The following is a 21,259-nucleotide window of genomic DNA, read 5'->3' as shown; positions in this document are numbered from 1 at the left end:
GTTTGCAAAGTAACGTCATCAGAACTGCAGATGTGGATAATTTTTAAAATTTTCATGATATTATGCTTGAATTTTATAAATCGTTCGTTTTATATCGGTCACTGTTTTATATTGGTCACTGTCGTTCCTATGTTTGAATTAAGTCTTCTATGCAGTCAAAAGGTTATCGGATATATATTTTTTTATTTTTTTTTATTCAAAAACTGTTCAGGCATTTGACCGCGATCTCGCCTGATGTTAAGCGCAGATGCGGTCCAGTTTGGTTAGCATGCCTGATCAGAGAGATATAGCCTATTCACTCTTTTCTTAAATAAATCCAAATTGTACTCATTGGGAAACACAGTAGGAGGAAGGGAATTACACTCCTTCGCAGTTTTGATCAGAAAAGTGTTTTGATAACGCATGGTGCGCACTCGAGGGATGTCAACCACGAAGGGGTGGAAACCGGCCGTTCGTCGCGAAGTTCTAAAGTGGAAAGGAGAAGGCGGTACAAGGCTGTGCAACTCGGATCCGCATTCGCCGAAGTGAAGCCTATAGAAGACCGATAGGCAAGCTACTTTTCTTCGGTGCTCAAGAGTAAGGAGCTTCTTCTTTAGCAGACTTGGATCTCCTATAAGTTATTTCGCGCGCTTTTCCATCGAATCTAGGGCCCCTAGATGAGTTTTGGCAGCACCTGCCCATATATGACTGCAGTACTCGACACACGACCGCACTTGGGCTTGGTATAATCTGAGAAGTTGGTCAGGTGTGAAATATCGTCTTACTTTAGCCAAAATGCCGAGCTTTTTTGCAGCCAATTGCGCTTTTGACTCGATAAACTGCTTGAAGTTGAGGTCCGATGATACTGTGACACCAAGCAACTGCAGACTGTCGGACACTTCAATCGGCACACCGCGAAAAGTTGGAGTAAGATGGAGTGAACTCTTTTTCGCTGTGAATAAGCAAGCTTGTGTTTTGGACGCATTGAATTTGACTAGGTTAGCATCACCCCACTCTGATATAACCTGTAATGTGTTGTTTAAGCGCTGAATCATCGCACTTCTTTCAGACGTTATCGAATCCTTCGTCGCTGCTGCACTAGATAGGTATCTTTCAACAACGGTACTGTCGTCAGCGTACCCAAAGATGTTAGGCCCAAGCATATCATTAATATGCAATAAAAAAAGCGTTGCAGAAAGAACAGACCCCTGAGGAACACCCGCGTTTATATCCAGGGGATCAGACATGCATCCGTCGATAACCACTTGGATGTATCGCTCACTCAGGAAGTCGGCTATCCAAGTGCAGAGGGCGGGGGGTATTCTGTATGAAGGAAGAGATATTGTGTAATCATAAGAACTTTATCTACCGCTTTCACTTTATTTCTTGCCTATGATAATGTTAACAACATAAACTGATGTTATCTACCTAATTAAGCCAGTCTAGCTCGGTATTTTAAAGCCATCACGGACACGCTTAGCGTTTGAAGTTTAATCTAGTTTATTTCGCAACCTATAAACTTTACACAAAGCTAATAAGTAGATATAATATTTATAGATATTCGTTCAAAGGATAGGAGATAGAATGCATCAAAAAGGCGTTTATACGAAAAATAGGTGAAAAATTACATCCTGTCTGTAAGTTTCTTATGTTTAGTGCAACACAAAGTTTTAACATTTCTCGTAGGTGCTTTTATTATTGCGCCCAGACAATATTTAATTCATATTGAGTAAACGTGGTACCTACATCTATACGCAACCAAACTGTCCACAAACAATATTAGTAGTCCTTACTCCTTTGTGTAGCCGCACAATTTACAAAGCATATCTCTAGCGTAGAACGATATACAGTATAAAGTATTAGACTGACGATAAGCTTTCTCTGCATCCCTTATATTAAATTTAAACTTAAAAGAACGTGACACAAGTGCTTTGTGTATGAAGCGGATATGCATATTTTTTCATAAAATTTTCTATTCATTGTTAAAAATAGACAACTCGTATATTCGAATATCGGTCATCAAATCATTAAACGTTAATCAAAATTACGTAATATGATATTATAATCACATAACTGTATTGTTAGCGTAAAATCATTTGTGAAATCAATCAGTTTACCAATGCAATACTAGCAAATTATAGAGATCTAGTTGTTACTTGTTACTGTTATTTTATCTACAATAAAATATTAAACAATTTGTATTAAAGCATAAAACTTATTTCTGATATGTAATTTTGCTAAAATAAATATTATGTACATTCAATTAGATACTATTAGCTGTGCTATTAGCCTTAAGTTATAAGTATAAAGTTTCACGAAGATTAAAAAGAGACTCGCACGTAGGTAGGTACGTTCTCTGTGCATTATGAGATTTTCAATTCCAATCTCATATTATGATGTTTCTTTGTGATTGGTTTTATATTGTAAGTATGTTATGATTTCTTGGAAGGAAAGGTTGGAAGGTTGAGTAAAAATAGTACAAAATTATAGCAGTGTTGTTATAGTCGTAGGTACTGTTTCTACTGGACATTTCTTTTTCTTTTAATTTTATATAATACTACCTACCTAATACCACAGATGATAATATGTATTACTAAGTAAAACGAAACTGAGATAATATATAAATAATATATACCTACGTATATATAGGATTTGGTGATTACCAAATTCAGTAAATTAATTAATTCATTTCAGAATTAGTAATTCAGTAAATTTCGTAAAAATTTAATCATTTTCGTAGGATTTAACCTAAGACCTGCCCCCCTAGAAATAAATAATATTCAATCTCAATTCTCATACATTCATAATCTATTCTATCAAACGTTACGCTAATAGAAAGCCACTTGTCTAACCCCTGTTTAGAGGGATTTAAACAGCACAATAAAGCGATGTCGAAATCATTATATCAGGTGCTAAGGGAATAAGTATATCCAGTAATATTGTGTTTTAACTTGATTTATGAATTCCTTATGTCTAATGATGATGAGGATTGTAGCTAATATTTAAATGTATACGACCTAACTAATGTAGAAACAGGCCAGTTACCTACGACTTATAAAAATTAATAAGCACTGTCGATATTGTATGATATTTGATTTGTTGAATTTACAGTTTATGTGTAATTACAATGATACAGGTAGGTACTTAGTTACATTATTTTTTTATCAATAAGTTTGCGTAAAATTTTTATAATTCGCATTTTAAATTTTTAATGCAACAACGCTTTTGTTAAACAAGAATTTATAATAGTAACTTCTCAATTTACAATGATTTCTAATCATCCAGTCAAGTAATTACCTACTCGTAGCCGTAGATAGGTTTTAAAAACTAGTAGAACATTAATGAAACCGCTATTATGAATTCAGAGCAGGCTGAAATTATAATCAGGAAAATACTCAGAAACATATCTTTCTTAATTAATCACAACACAGGTTGGCTTAAACTTAAACGAAAAACAGTACTTTGTTTTACTTGTCCGTTAGAATGTTTTCAGCATGATATGTAAAAGAAACGTTTGTCAAAAGTTAAATTATGACAAGTTCTTTGTGATAAAAGAAGACTGTTTACAAAGGATTCTACATTTAGAACAGTGTGTTGAAGAAAACGGGTCTCATAGTATTATAAGTGAGAGATACACGTTGTAGCCATGTACTCTCCTTTGGGAGAAGAACCACTTGTTCAAGCTGCTTTTCTATTACAGACGTGTATCTCGCACGCCTATAAATATATTTTTTTTTCGTATCATTTGAATTTCACGTCAGCTTTTATATACCAAGCTTGTAGGATGTCATTTGCAAGTTCGTTGTTTCCAGTACATTTACTAAATTAGATACTAATTGATTGTACTACTTGTAAAGCATAAATACTTCTGTTTATTAATTAATTGAGGTCATTTTGTTACAATACTTACTTTAAATAAAATACAATAAAAGCTCCTTTATAATATACTAGCTTTCCACCCGCAGCTTCGCCCGCGCAGTCAAAGAAAAACCCGCATAGTTCCCGTTCCCGTGGGATTGCCGGGGCCCGGGATAAAACCTATCCTATTTCCCGGGGTAAAAAGTAGCCTATGTCCTTTCTCGGGTATCAAAATATCTCTATAACAAATTTCATGCAAATTGCTTCAGTAGTTAAAGCGTGATTGAGTAACAGACAGACAGAGTTACTTTCGCATTTATAATATTAGTATGGATTGAAAGCTTAGGTGATATTACCATTTTTTTATTTTTCTAAGGATGTTTAAATATTTGACCACATCATACTTATTGAAACAATGTCATATACCTACGCATACCTGTTGCTCTACTCTAGGTACCTTTAATAAGTCGTTTATCCCGTATAAGAAATTACTTAATTATCTAATGCAAATAATAAAAATCCCAACGCATGAAAAGTTTCATGTAATCTCATTTAAGTTCCATCTTAGTTCCGGTCAATAGTCTAAGTGCCGGCTGTAAATTTCACCGAGAATCTCATGCCTCGAAGAACACGTAAGTCCGTCTTGGCTGTTGATAAACAGTGTCAGAGGCTTGCGGGCGCTTGAACTAGTTTAAAGTAGGTTTCCCTGTAAAATGATGCTTCAATTAAACACGCGAAGAGATAAAAGCACAAATCCGTGAAATATTTAAGTAAACAACGTTCAAGCTTTTAAAATATCATAAACAGTTTCGATATTTTATAACATAGGTCACATTTCGGGTGTTCCATGATCCATCTGTACCAACCACAATGTTAATTAAGTGCGATAGGATATCATCTACATTCTACATTCTCATCGTCATCATCATCTGAGGCTCTACAGTCGCGAGTGGGCCTTCGCCTGGTCCAATATTTTCTTCCGTATCTCTCGATCCTTTGCCTGGGTTCTCCAATTTTTCACACCCATCGTTTTTAAGTCCTGTTCCACGCCATCCAACCATCGGAGTTTTGGTCTTCACCGATTTCTACGTCCATCTGGTTTTATTTTACGTTCTACGTTCATCTACATTCTACAGTATTGAATTATCAAAAGATTTATTTTTTCAATAAATAAATTTTTCGTAAGACCATGTAGTAAACTTTACTTATTTCTTTAACAGGGTAATTTTTTTACCTACAAACTAACTAAGAGGTTAGAGGTGATGAGGAGGAGTTTAACCTTTACAGTTTGAAGTTGCGTTACTAAAGTAAGTCGAACGAAATGTTTAAAATATAAAATGTCGAAAACATTTCTAAAAAAAATGTCATGAATTTCCTACACTATAGGTACCTACTAGAATTTAAAAAAATTATATGAAGCAGTTTATGATTATGTTAATGTTATATGACATGAGTAGATGAACTATAGTGTTTTGAAATTTTACTAATACTTAGACCCTATTTATATCTAATACATATTATAAAGGCGAAAGTTTGTAAGTATGGATGTATGGATGTATGGATGTTTGTTACTCTTTCACGTAAAAACTACTGAACCGATTACAATGAAATTTAGCACACATATAGAAGGTAACTTGGATTAACACATAGGATAGTTTTTATCCCGGAAATCCCACGGGAACGGGAACTATGCGGGTTTTCCTTTGCAAACGCGGGCGAAGCCGCGGGCGGAAATCTAGTTGCTAAATAATTACTACGTGCCTAACCTAAATATTGAATTACCTAAGCCTACAGCAAACATTCATAAATAATGTCAAATCATTGTCCAAATCAGGGAAATGAAAAATATGATTACCTATTTGGTTTATAGCTAAAAGCTGAATGAAAATGTGAATGTTCCTATCCTTCCATTAATTGCAATTAAGTCCGAGTTCAGGGACAGTTTAACGAAACCTTTTAAACGACGACATGGCTTCATCGGTAAATAGCTCGTAATAGTATCATGTTATATGTTTGCGGTAATAGTCCCTTCATTGAAGATAATTTTTCGCAAATACTATACTATGAAATCTATAGGTAACTAAATCACATGAAAATGCAGCAGAAAGGAAATAAATAGTATTTCTTACATACATGTGTTCGCGTAGAATTACATTTATAAGTTATTTCAATAGAATACAATTTTATTGTTGGTACACAAATAAAACTATCATTTTTTCATATTATAGGAATAAAAATTGATATTATTCACTACTAGCTTCTGCCCGCGACTCCGTCCGCGCGGATGTCCGTCTTCGCGTGGATCACAGATCACAGAAACTAAAGGGCGTGGATGTTTTATTTCTCCATTTAGAGTAACTCTGACAATTACATCTTATAAAATAAAAGAATCCACTGCGGGTAACGCAACGTGTGTTCGCGGTTCTACAGATTAGACAAGAACAACGTCTATGGATAAAACTGAAAAATTAAGATTTATTTTTTTTCCACTCATTTTTCCAGGATAAAAAGTATCCTATTTTATGCCCAAGCCAAACCATACCATAATTATAATGGTATAATTATACCAATTTTCATCGAAATCGAACCGTTAGTTTTCACGTGATGTCAGCATAATATACAGACAGACAGACAAAAATTTTTTTAATAACATATTTGGGTTTGGTATCGAATATCGATCCATTATCACCCCCCGCTATTTTTTTTTAATATATTCAATGTACAGAATTGACCCTTCTACAGATTTACTAAGGGATAGAGAAGCCTGCGTGCAGACACTCTCTACCTCTGCTTCGTTGTGAGATGTAGTTTACATATTAATAAATTATTCTTGGGTTTTCAAATTTTATATTTTAATATTATTTCATATTTACTATTCTGTTTTAATATTTAAGATATTAAGAAGCTTTGTCCTAAAACCATATCTGTGAACTTGTAGAATCAACAATCGTTATAACTTATAATGAGAAGTAGTGATAATTACAGGAGAAAAATAAAAACCACTGAAACCGTTCCCCTTGATGAGTTGGGTATTAGTTTCTTTGTGTGGAAATGGGTTTGTCCTCGTTTATTGAAAATGGTTGGATACCGCTGAAAGCTGCAGAAGTAGGACGTTTTAATTTTAATGGTAAATACTTAATATCACCAATATTGTTAAAATCTGTCCGTTTATAATTAAATTTATTGGATATTGTAACCGATTATTATCTTATAATTCCAAAACATAAATTAGGAATATGCTTTATGAAAATTGATATCTCATCAATACTGAATTACCTAACTTATTTTACCACTTAACCTAACCTTACTAAGCTTATAGTACGGGAGCTAGCAACGTTTAAAAAAAAGTCATTTTAGTATAGTTGGGTTTTTGATATACTGTTTCTCTTGCTATTTCGGTTAGAGTCCGGGCTGTCTGGCTGGCCGCAGTGGTTGCGTTTATTAGTGCGCATCTTATCTGCACAGGAAAATATCCTTAATTTAAAGTCATTTTTTAACGCGTAATTTTTAATCTTTTGCCTTTAGATAGATCCATCAGACATAATTTTTTTATTGCAAGACGTTTTTTTCGTTGTAAAATAGGTGCCATACGCAATTTTTATTTCAAAATAACTAAAATGTCATCGAAATAAGTGAAATTACATCAACATGAGTCCGCTTAAAAGGTAAGTAATAACTTTATTATTTATATTATATTATCCTTTTTTAATACTTATATTGAATAATTAGTAAACTAATATTTTTAATAGATGGTTTCATATTTATTACACTTTTGGGTATAAATATGAATTTGATGATATTTGTATTTTCTAGTGTTTTATTTTACGCGAGTATTATACATTTTGAAATTAAAGACTTGGGAAAATAATACAATGAATAAATCGCGTTTTAAAATCCGTTAAAAAGTCTTTAATTTCTTGATGATATTTGGTTTTTATCAAGTTTACATTAACGTCCTATTTGAGGTTCGTTGGGAAAAAGGAGGCGATATGGTAGATTGTTGCAAAAAACTGTAAATAGTAAAATGAATATTATATATAGTATAAGTAACACAGTGATTACTTATCCTTCACCGGGACTCATGTTGATGGAATTTCACTTATTTCGATGATATTTTAATTATTTTGAAATAAAAATTGCGTCTGGCACCTATTTAACAACGAAAAAAACGTCTTGCAATAAAAAATGTATGTCTAATGGATCTATCTAAAGGCAAAAGATTAAAAATTACGCGTTAAAAAATGACTTTAAATTAAGAATATTTTCCTGTGCAGATAAGATGCGCACTAATAAACGCAACCACTGCGGCCAGCCAGACAGCCCGGACTGTAACCGAAATAGCAAGAGGAACAGCATATCAAAGAACCAACTATACTAAAATGCTCACTTATCAACGTTGCTACCTCCTAGAATATTATTATTAACCTAATCTTCAGCTTTATTCAATAAAATGTGACACAATCCTTCCAAATTTCACCCTTTTATTGAACACAAGTTTACTAGATGAAAAAGTGAGTAGTTTGATTACTTTGACACGCGACGCGAGAAAGTTATTATTGAAAGAGCTTAAGAAGTTTTTGATTAATATATATTGGAGCATGAGAAAGTTTAAATCATATGGCGTAAGCACTTTTTAACCTCAGCTATATTAGGCTGCGTTTATAAGTTAATTTTAGGCGTAAAATGTTTATTATTAAGTAAACTGTAAATATATTGTATGTGAGACATTGATTGTTCGAGAGAGCATAAGTATTGGAATTAAAATAAAGAATTGTAATTTATAATCAATAGATAGGTATATGAATATTCTAAAATTTACCCTTTAATTATGGCCTACCCACTACCCAGTTATGCAGAAACACTACATAGGTATCTAATAGGAAATAAAATATGGGATATAATAGTATAATATAAAGCTAAGCAGCTGTAGCATAGAAAATATACCTAGTAGAGCAACTACAGCTTTAAAAAGGGAAAAATCATCACAGTAAAGTAATATATTTTTGAGCTTTCAGATAATTCAGTGATTTCAACGTACAAAAACCTACCGATGTATATTTTTTAAACGGAGATATATTTTCGATTCAAATTAGGGTGCTTTTTCGATAACGAGTGAAAAAAAACAGGTTTTTTTTTGGATATGAAAAGGAAATTTCATAAGTTATAAAAATTAATAATAAAAAGAAAATTGTTTGTAAGTAAGAGATAAAATGATACAGATAAAAAAATTAAAGGCAATGTGAAAAAAATATAATTTATACAAGAGTTGTACATACTTCTTGCTACCTATAAACTTAACCAATATAATTACCCTTAAAAACTCAACCCCTTCCACTTCACGACCTCTGATCGCCCTTATTCTTTTCATTTTCCAAAGATTTTCATCCCACTATTATTATATTTTTTCCCCTTTTACCATTTTTAAAAGCTTTACGCTTTTGGATTAACAAATATCAAGTTCGATCAACATTGTATATAACGGGTTTTCTCACACTTTAGGGCAGTCGATTTTTATTCCTTATCGAAAACACGCGATGGATAATTGTTTGCCTTGGAAAAGAAACTCGTATAAAATTGCGCTATTAAATGCGATTCGCATGTAGGGTTACTCCTGTAGTATAGATATATGTATATTACTGCTGTGATTGTTTAATAAATAAAAAGAGCGTATGTGTGCCGAGCAAACGTGTCAGATGTGAAACTTCTTTGGCAAGAATTCAAAGATACGCAAAATCGTCGCTTAGGCTGGTTGCAGAGCTTGACCGACCATCAGTGCGTACTGTCCGCGTCGGTCCTGACGATACGCATCAACAATTGTATGACTATGCTCCATGACATGATGGTATTGTCATGACGCGACCTTGATGCGCCTTATGAAGTTTCATTTAAAAAAAATGCCTTGGAGAAAACTTTATAGGTACCGCCCGAGTTTTACAATGCCTTTAAAGTAATACACACTACATCATCCAAAATACTTTATTATTTTATACTAGCTTCCGCCCGCGACTCCGTCCGCGCGGATGTCGGTCTTCGCGTGGATGGTTTATTTCTCCATTTTGAGACCTCTGACAATAACATCTTATAAATATCTATTGGACCCAATTCCCAAATACGGTTAGGCCTATAATAATACGCAACGTGTGTTCGCGGTTCTACGGAACAACGTCTATGGATAAAACTGAAAAATTAAGATTAATTTTTTTCTACGTATTTTTCCAGGATAAAAAGTATCCTATTTTACGCCCAGGATAATAAGGTATAATTATACCAAGTTTCATCGAAATCGAACCGCTAGTTTTCACGTGATGCCTTCACATACAGACAGACAGACAGACAGACAGACAGACAGACAGACAAAAATTTTTTTAATCACATATTTGGGTTTGGTATCGATCCAGTAACACCCCCTGGTATTTATTTTTTCAATATTTTCAATGTACAGAATTGACCCTTCTACAGATTTATTATATGTATATAGATTTATATTATTTTAGAGAGATAGCTTAAAATATATGCTGCATAAACCAGGTAGATTTTCTTATTCAATTTGTATGGTGATAAATATTTTGATGACACGCCGTTCATTATAGGTATACTCGGGTTATTATTATAGAACGAGAAACTGAGTATGGCTGGCAGAAGTACCACTTGAATTTAATTATTTAAACGCATCTTCATCTATATGCGGACGTTCTTTATACGTTGTGTTATTTTTATTAACTTTATTTTAAACCTAGTATCCTTCAAAATTGCATACACATTCAAAGGCATTAGTGAAACAGACATATACCTAATTGAAAATCTCAATTCATCTTTACAGTTCAAAAGTCTCTAAAATTTATATACTTTCAAAGCTCTCTCTATTAAGTTTTATAGAAATGAATACATACATTAAAAATGTACATAAGTATAGGTACAAAATAAAACTGGGCAAGAAATCATCATTAATAACAAACCGAAACATTTTTCATTCTCCTATACAACAGTGTAATAGTGACTTCATGGGGTTATTTGCTTATCAAAGATCTTAACGATTCACCCTAGCCCAGTTTCCGCCAGCATTTGTTACCCTCGACTTTTTGAAGTGAACCAAAGAGCTATCGCATTTCATTTAAGTATAAATACATATGAATTAAAAAAATGTACATATTTCGTATGTTGTAATGTTCTCGTTATTTCCGTCAATCTAGCGACCTATAAATTATTGCGAAAGCAGTATACAATGGTACCAAATCATATTTTGACTGTAACTAGGTTTAGTGCACAGGATGTTTCAATTTGATCATGCACTACGTAATAACGTCGTGGACCGACCTACCTCAAATTAGATGTATTAACACATCAAAGAGACAAAATAGGTTACCTATGCTTTGACTAAATATTTTAGAGAATCATTATATCAGAAGTGTTGATTATTATCCCATTAAAGTGCTGATGAAGTCCCAGATTGAGCACGCCCTACTTCAAAAAGATTAATAACTGTTGTAAGTACCTGTGTGGTTATTTACCGTGAACGAATTCATACTAACGAGCAAATGTGTACGGTATAATATTATAATATTATAGAGTTTATACTACTTTATATCATATTTTATATTGTATGTACATATACCTATGCGTTTATATCACAGAACATACCTCTTTTTATAATTATGTTCTGTGGTTTATATCTTACAGTTTAAAACAGAAGCCGTTCACCGAGCAAATTATCTATATTTTACTGGATGTGAGATATCTGTATACATATTACATAGTAATATGTATGCATGTTCCCAATTCCCATTTTAGACTACAAGCCCGCATAGGAAAAAAATATGGGTCAATTGAACCACCATATCTAGAACGATAGAAGAGAAAATAATAAGATTCATCACTATGCCGTCACTTGTAAGCTGTCCAACTGAGTGCAGATGAGAATTCAAAAGTACAGGTAGACTTGGTAAATTTTGGTCATATATTTTTGTACGGCATTCTTAACCATCGATAGATCCATTAAAAATAATAAGAAACCGCTCAGTGCCGTACAAAAATGGTGGTCCACAAAGTCGGAATTTTTATTTAATTTCCGAGAGTTACCGGGGGTAAATTTGGTCATTTGACCATGTACGGCATCTGTGTCATACTATTTCTATACTGCTTTTAATCCATTATTCCGCAACGCCGTACAAAAATCATGGGGACAAGGGGAAAAAATCGAGAGTTGCAATCCCCTCTCTTTCACCACTCCAGGGGGTCATTTGACACAACACGAAATAAATTTATTTTTAAAGTATTTTGTGCATAGATAATATTTTTTCATTTGCCGTACATTTTCGTTGGTTCAAAGGGGGAAAATCTGAAAAAGAAAAAATCCATATAACGAAATGTTTGCTTTATATTTTGATAATAAAATATAAATATACATTAATATTAAGAAGCTCGAGGTGGTTAATTATCACCTTGGAAAGTCGGAGTCAGGTGGAATGGACTCCGTTAAATTGATGAACTAATAAAGAAGCTATGAACGAAAAGATGTGAATTATATGCAATCAGCCCATGAATACAGGTAAAGTCACAAGCAAATGCTAGTAATATATACATATTCAAAATGTACAAGTAAAGCGCTTTCAAATGATACCAAACACGGCATATTTATCTTAACTTTATTTTTTTACTCTGTATGTTTTGTCCGCTAGAGGGCGCCACATTAGATTTTATGAAACCCCATATAGCCTTTAGCTAGCTGGTCGCTGGTTATCCAGTGAACAATTCAGACGCTTCTAATGATATGTCATTTGTCGAATTCTGATAAGTAGTTTAGAAGTTACGAGGAAATAGATGAACATACATACATGACCTGTCAAAATCATAACCCTCCTTTTGCTTTGCCGTAGTTGGGTAAAAATATGTTAATGCCGTACTGTATCAAATGGCCATAAAGCACCCTTAAAATTGTAGCTTTGGTCGCTTTCATCAGTCTAAAAGATGTGGTCTGCACAAAAATGTACGGCATCGTTTTTTCCTAATTTATCTATGTTAATACTATTTAAAACAACGAATAAAGTGTAGAAAATTATTATATTTCATTAATCTACGATGTTTAAACTTTTACAAAATTTCTGTTTTTGCATTTCTCTATAACTTTTTTTAGAACGGTTTCTTTTGAACGGCAATACTATACAACAATTGAATTTTACAATATCATGTTAAAAAAAAGTTCCCGTACGGGGTCAAATGACCTTACAGCTCTTTATATCAAGAATTCGATGAAATTTAGATGATTATTGGTATACATTTAAAAGAACAATTATTTTTTGACGGCATTGCTTTTAATAGTAATTTTGAGTGCTAGAATGACAAAAATTGAAATACTCTATAGTAATTACATCATTAGCATTCATTTCTAAACAGTTATTATTTCTGTAAACAACCGATAATTTTGTATTAACTTAGCAATAAATTAACGGATAAGTACTCAAAACTTAAGGAAACAATTCAGAAGATTGTTGTTTACCTACCTATACATAAATGTTCAATTAAAAGCAATAAACAGATAATATGTATTTGAATATCTACCTCTATCAATTAGGGCGCGTACCTATAATTGCTAATTAGCTGATAAAAATAATCTATATATATAAAAGAAAGTCGTGTTAGTTACTCCACTTATAACTCAAGAACGTCTGAACCGATTTAGCTGAAAATTGACAGGGAGGTAGTTTAGAGCCAGGAAAAGGATATAGGATACTAAATACGTACCACGGGCGAAGCCGGGGCGGACCACTAGTAATCTTATAAATGATGGTTTATTGTTGAATGTTACAATAATGAGGATTTAATGAAAAACGCTGAACTCGCTTTCCGTGATGAATGAAAACCGTGTCGACGCTGTCGCTGGTCAACGGCAGTTATTATGTTTTTCCATATTTTTGTTGTTTCACAATTTCAACGTTATTACAACTTGTTTTATAAATGAGTATGAATTGTAATTAAAACAGGAAGTGGTTAAGAATATTATATTTTTATAACTAGCTGCCTTCCGTTCGCGTTGGTGTAAAATGTAGAGCATTAAAATAACGTATGAGACTTACTGCCACACTCAGAGACGTTTAGTACCTATGTCATTTGAGTATTATCTATTATTACCAAATTATTACAGAAATTACCTGTCGCATGTTAGTGTAACTACCTACTCATAATATAAGAAAAATATTTATAAAGATAAAGTTTGAAATAATTTATGCCAACGTTCATCACTATAAAATACTCGTATAGCAAGAAAAATAAAGTAACGAGCCTACAACTACGTCCTGTATAACTTTCTGCCTTTTCAATATCAAGGTTTTAGAAAGCTAGTAAATATTGTGTATTTGACAGGCACGCCGCACGACCTAAATAACCAGCCTTTTCCGCAGTCACACCTTTACAGATCACACAAGAACATCATATTTTATGTAAACGTCAATCATGGTAGTTACGAGCAATCCCCGGAGCTTATCAGAGCTTGAATCCAATTCTTGCTTTTTCATTATCCAATATTGTATTGAATTGTATTGGGGCTTAACTCTACCGGCTCAATATAGATAATTGCTTTTCTAATAATATGTCCAAATATCTGCAAATATCTAATTATAAAATAATATTATTCTATTCGTATCTACTCATACCTACTTCGTCATAATGAACATTGTGTACCTAGATATTATTTATTAATAATACAAATATATAACAGTAAAATAAAATGTATCCTCGCAAAGTTACCCACTAAAACACATGATTTTATTGTTTTATTCACACAACGCGACGCGTTTTGATTCAGATTTGATGGATACCTTATGATTTGTACCTACGTGTAAGCGTGAGATACACAAGATATCCATTTACCGAAGTCTAGACAGTATATCGACTTTATGTTAAGTCAGACATACAGTTTTGTCTGTACGAAGTATGTATTAACCTCCAAAGATGAAATCAATAAGTTTTTAATTGTCTTCAAAGAAAGAGATTTTATGCTCTATACTTACTTTTATGGTACCTATGTTCATGGATTTCTCCGTCAACCTTACTGCCGTTTACCGCGTTTAACTGTTTTTTACTAAAGTATACATATGAACAATATATGCTTATTGCATAAAGACTGGTCTAACAATCTAAATGAGGAACTATTTCACGGGGTGAAGGTAACCTTGCGCGTCTAGCGGGGCGGTGTTATGAACCTGCCCGAGCAATTATTCCCCACTCACAATAACTTTACAGTGCAAGCATTCGTTTAAGATTAGAAACTAAATTATATATACATGTGCATGGAAATGAATAGATTGATAAATTACTCGAAGCTCTCAAATTATCGGCTCATACTCCGTGGCTTTTTAATTAGTATATTTGTAGTAAGTACTCACGAGGCTTTCAATCTATTAATATTTTGTATGGCAATATTAATATCAATCCTATTAAACATTTTAATCTTACGGTTAAAATTTCCATGAATTACGCTTTAATAACTTGCAGAGGGACCTCTAGTAGTTATTTTAGAAACTTATTCATATATGTATATATCGCAGCAGCTGAAATTTAAATGAAGTGTTACTCAATTGTTTCAGTAAAATAGTTTCACTCAAGTGAAATTAATATCACCTATATGTATATGTCGTGGTCATTGCTCATTACATGTTAAGAAATCTTTTCTCGATATGGCCAACTAAACGCGCGGTTTTTCATGAAATGATCAAAATTGTTTGATCATATCGTAAAATAGTTTCATTAATTATTGGTAGAGGCGCTGCAAGCGCTGTGTAATATGATTAAGGTAAACGCAGCTATCAACGACCCATCGAAAATCTGAAGGTATTACCGACCTATAAAAGTAATTCGAAATTTAAACGTTTCCAGAACTATTCTAGCTATAGGTAGGCAAAGTTATACACGAATGTATTACTTGAGCATCGTATACTCTAACGTTAGTGTGAGTAACTGTGCAAAAAAGAGTTAAAATACGTAAGTTGCTGCGGGGTAGCGTGGAAGCAGGACGTGTACTGTGAGTATCTTTTTAAGACATTTACAAACAAATGACATCTATACTTTAATTTATATTACTAAATTTCAATGCATTTCAGTGTCAACTTTTCATTTCTTACAACATTTTATTAATGGAAGCTATTACCGATCAAATATAGATTGTTCAGTTTCTCATCTACTTTTATGACATAATCTATGTGCCTACGCTGTAAAACGCTTCTTCATGGTTAAATTAACAGAAAACATACAATTATATTTTTTCCAGAAATATGGAGCCATAAAAGCTGCGAAAAGTATACAGTAAAAAACAACTCGCTGAAGCAATCAATCAAATAGCATAAGGAAATATCCTAGAGTTTGAAATCCTTTAATTTAATATATGTAGGTACGTATATTAATAGTATTGTTGATTAATTTAAAAGTTTAAAATTATTTAGTTCATTACTAAGAAGTACTCATTTGTTTTATTAAAAACTAGCTTCCGCCCGCGACTCCGTCCGCGCGGATGTCGGTCTTCGCGTGGATGGTTTATTTCTCCATTTTGAGACCTCTGACAATAACATCTTATAAATATCTATTGGACCCAATTCCCAAATACGATTAGGCCTATAATAATACGCAACGTGTGTTCGCGGTTCTACGGAACAACGTCTATGGATAAAACTGAAAAATTAAGATTAATTTTTTTCTACGTATTTTTCCAGGATAAAAAGTATCCTATTTTACGCCCAGGATAATAAGGTATAATTATACCAAGTTTCATCGAAATCGAACCGCTAGTTTTCACGTGATGCCTTCACATACAGACAGACAGACAGACAGACAGACAGACAGACAGACAGACAAAAATTTTTTTAATCACATATTTGGGTTTGGTATCGATCCAGTAACACCCCCTGGTATTTATTTTTTCAATATTTTCAATGTACAGAATTGACCCTTCTATAGATTTATTATATGTATAGATAAATACAGACAAAAATGCTCATAAAATAACTACTGGGCCTATCCGAATAAAATTTTTATGGGACCTATTCGACACCATCCCGCATCGAACAAAAAAAGAATCACGTAAATCGGTTCAGAAACCTCGGAGTAATCGGTGTACATACATAAAAAAAAACATACCGGCAGAATTGACAACCTCCTCCTTTTTTTTGAAGTCGGTTAATAAAAAATACGAATATATATTTGCATTTTTATTTCATTTTATTAAGATCGGTAATCATCATCATCACTAGCTTCTATACATTCCATTGCTGGAAAAAGGCCTCCTCACACATACGATCGGGAATAGCTGCATAAAAATCGTTAATAGCTTCACAGCCGTTTTTATGGATCGGTAATTGCAACAATCGACTAAGTCACATTGTAAATTATTTTTTACAAGATAATCCTTGATTTGAATGTATTTGATTAAATAAAAACATTTTTTATACATAACACTAGCATATAAAATGAAACTACAAATCTTTAGAAGAACCAGTATACTTAAAAAGTATGGTTGATTTTAAAATTGCCTTAGGGGGGGTCGTTAATACCTGCGTTTACCTTATGTGAAAATTTAATTATTCGCAGTTAAAAACTTCATAATTACAATATGAAGAAAGTCATAGCAAATAATTTACGACGAAGAGGTTCGAGTACTATGGAAAATGCGTATCTTATATGTATTGAAGAAAAAATGCGTCTAAAATCCTATACATAAATATATCCTACTACGTTATTATAATTGGCCATTTCATGAAATGCGACCATTTCGTGAAATGAGCGAATCCACAATATGGTCACTACATATAGGTAAGTACACCTCACAAACTAGAGAATGCGATAGTTGCTCATTGGTAAACTGCACTAGCTCGTATAGGTACCGCTCGCTCTCAAAACAAGACTACCTAGCTAAATATGAAAAAAGATAATTAAGTATATTATTAAAATATGACATATACACATCATATATACCGACGGGATCCTACAACTGATTCCCTAAAAATAGTAACATTTTCCGCAGTGCAGTAAAGTGTAAAATTTTAATAACCTTTATCTGAGAAGAAGTGTAGCCAAGACGTGGGATATGTAGGTGGGTGGGGGCCGGGTAGGAAGTATATATAAACAGAATGGCTGATGTCCGCGATGACCGCCATCGCCCGTCACTCAGCGTCGTCACTCGTCGGCGGAGTCACCCCGCGCCACCCCGTCACACCTTTGGACCTTTTCGCTAAATACGATGACCTCTATTATCAAACGAAACTTTAGATAAGCCTAAATAAAATTGTGTTGTCTCTGAAACAACGCAATTTTCGTAATGGCATTATTTCCATTATAAAAAACCTTTCCATGATTCATTTCATTTATTTTATAAGAACATTACATGTACGATAACAATTTGGACCAAAATATCAGTCGCCTGCATATCCAGTATCAACTATCATGCACTATCAATTAATGTGCTCAAATAATGAAGCGAATATTTATTGTATCTTTCTTGACATTCGGTTAAACCAGGGAAGTCGGGTCTTCAAATATGTGACATGTCATGTCTTCCCCCGGGGTTTTTGTAATCCTTTATGTTAGAACCTTAAAAAGACCCTTTGGCATTATTCATAATATTATTTATGAATATTAACTATATCAGCTTATTAATTCAGTAATGATATTCATGTATAATAATTTGAACATTATTATATACTAGCTTCCGCCCGCGACTCCGTCCGCGCGGATGTCGGTCTTCGCGTGGATGGTTTATTTCTCCATTTTGAGACCTCTGACAATAACATCTTATAAATATCTATTGGACCCAATTCCCAAATACGGTTAGGCCTATAATAATACGCAACGTGAGTTCGCGGTTCTACGGAACAACGTCTATGGATAAAACTGAAAAATTAAGATTAATTTTTTTCTTCGTATTTTTCCAGGATAAAAAGTATCCTATTTTACGCCCAGGATAATAAGGTATAATTATACCAAGTTTCATCGAAATCGAACCGCTAGTTTTCACGTGATGCCTTCACATACAGACAGACAGACAGACAGACAGACAGACAAAAAATTTTTTTAATCACATATTTGGGTTTGGTATCGATCCAGTAACACCCCCTGGTATTTATTTTTTCAATATTTTCAATGTACAGAATTGACCCTTCTACAGATTTATTATATGTATAGATACTTATGTGCTGCTCCCTTAGGCTGCTCCCAACCTTTACAGACATCTATCCTTTCTTAGCCTTCATCAGTAATCTAATAATATAAACAAAGGGTCAAATATAATCCAACCTTCCTTAACTTGACTATTAGGGGAGACCAAGGGGAGTTGAAACAATTTTTACGTTTTGTTTAATATAACTCATACTATTGTCAGAAATCTTATGGTACTGGTACCAATCGATAGGTTATTCTATACACTTGCGAATGGTTAGCATAAATAAACGGTAAGCGTTAAAAATGATGGTGAAAAATTGACTTAATCGCAACAAGTCAACTTGTTTCAATTCCCCTCATACCGAGGTAAGATGAAACAGAGGTCGAGGAGAGTTGAAACATTATGATTCTGGGGAGTAATAGGAGCTGCAAAATAAAAATGTTGATTTGATTCAAAGGTTTTAATTAAAACTTTTATTTTCAAGTAATCAACGACCTTGTAATATGTAAAAGTAATATTTTAATGACATATCAGTCAAGTAGGTCTAATACAAATAATACACACAAAAATTAATAAAAATTAACATGCGTAACATCAATTATAATTAGTCAAATCAACAAAATGTTTTACATTTTTTTTTAAACTAAATCTTTGACGTAAAATAGTTAATAATCAGTCGTTTTTTATGTATGTATTACAGTACCTACCTACTATAAACTATGGAACAATAATTTAAAAAATATCAACAAAGTTCTCCACCAGCACAAGCTTCATGGGCACACAATTCACATTGAGCCCACTTTTCTTTGGATCTGTTATTTGAATATGATTCCATACAGTAAATGCAGCAGGATTCCTCTTCTTCTTCATCACTATCTTCTTTTCTTGACAACCTTAACCTTTTTAGTTTTACAGCCTGGTTTTGATCTATTTCTTGCTTTAGTTCATCCAGTAGGCATGCTTAAACAAATAAATACATTAAATCAACAATAACATCCTATAATCTTCGTACTTTTTAGCTATAATCAGATATTAAATTGAAAACAAGGAGAGTTGAAACAGTCTGTTTCAAATCACCTCGGTGAGAAAAAACCTCCCAATTTTTACTCAAATCTCGATCAAGCAGTAAATAGACAGAAATCAAATTTACCAAGTATATTTCAAGAATCTATAGATAATAAGTTTTTAAAACCTATATAACTCAACCCAAAAAAGAAAACCAATATTAAAGTACAAGCATCGTAAAAAATCATGAAATACTTACTTTTTGCGATTTTCGGCACATGTCATTCAGAACTACAAAACTGCACAAATGACGCCACCGGCGTGAACTGACGCGATAGCTTGTGGTAGGAGAAGTTTAAAAAAGACGTTGCCAGATCGCTAAAGGTTTTAAGTTCCGAGAAATCGGGACTGTTTCAACTCACCTTTGTTTCAAATCCCCTCGGTCTCCCCTATTACAAGGATTGTAATGGTAAAGATGTGTGTAGAGTATCCAGAGAAGTACTGCTGTACTGAAAACAATTGAAAACTCTATATCGTCCAAATTTTACTCTAAACGGTCTTCTATTTCCTGAAGTTTAAAGCCAGTTATTGCGTTTAGTTTCGCTAAACTTACCTCTAGTACATAATATAAAGTTTTACTCACATTGTTGCGAATATCTGTACAATTGCTAGTTTTGGCATCAGTCCAATGCTGACATCTTACAGCCTTAGAAGAATTACCGTAAAATAAATAAAAAGCAAATAACTTTTGTCATGTACGCTGACATAATCTACTACTTAGTTAAGTCTTTAACAAAGTTTTATTTTAGATGAACGTCGAACGACAATTTATATCTCGCGTAGAAAATTTTTTCTCTCATCTATATTATTCTAAAAAAAAACTGGAAAAATTATCGTGAAAAATCGAGGCTATCAATTATTTCGAAAAGTTACCGTTTTTTATTCGGCTCTTTATAAACACGGCCGCGGTGTGAATTTTATTGCATCGCGTAATGATTTCAACTTTTTTTTTAGAGTGATGCACAAATAATGAAGCATTTTGTCGTGTTGTTTTTTTTAAGCTAAGTTCGTTAATTAGATAATTTTGTAAGGTTAAAAATTTACTTAAAAACTAAAAGATATCTAGGTACCTACTTACATCAAAACAAAATTTCGAATATTCCGCTCTTTTATATTTTTACCTAAAAGTTCACATATTTCACCTTCATGACTTGACAAAAGATGATTAATATTTTAAGCTAAATATCTTAGTAAGTATAATACTTATACTATATAGAC

This window comes from Colias croceus, chromosome 4 (genome assembly GCF_905220415.1).
Source record: "Colias croceus chromosome 4, ilColCroc2.1".
Taxonomy (NCBI): domain Eukaryota; kingdom Metazoa; phylum Arthropoda; class Insecta; order Lepidoptera; family Pieridae; genus Colias; species Colias croceus.
Note: the sequence above shows the minus strand (reverse complement) of the source record.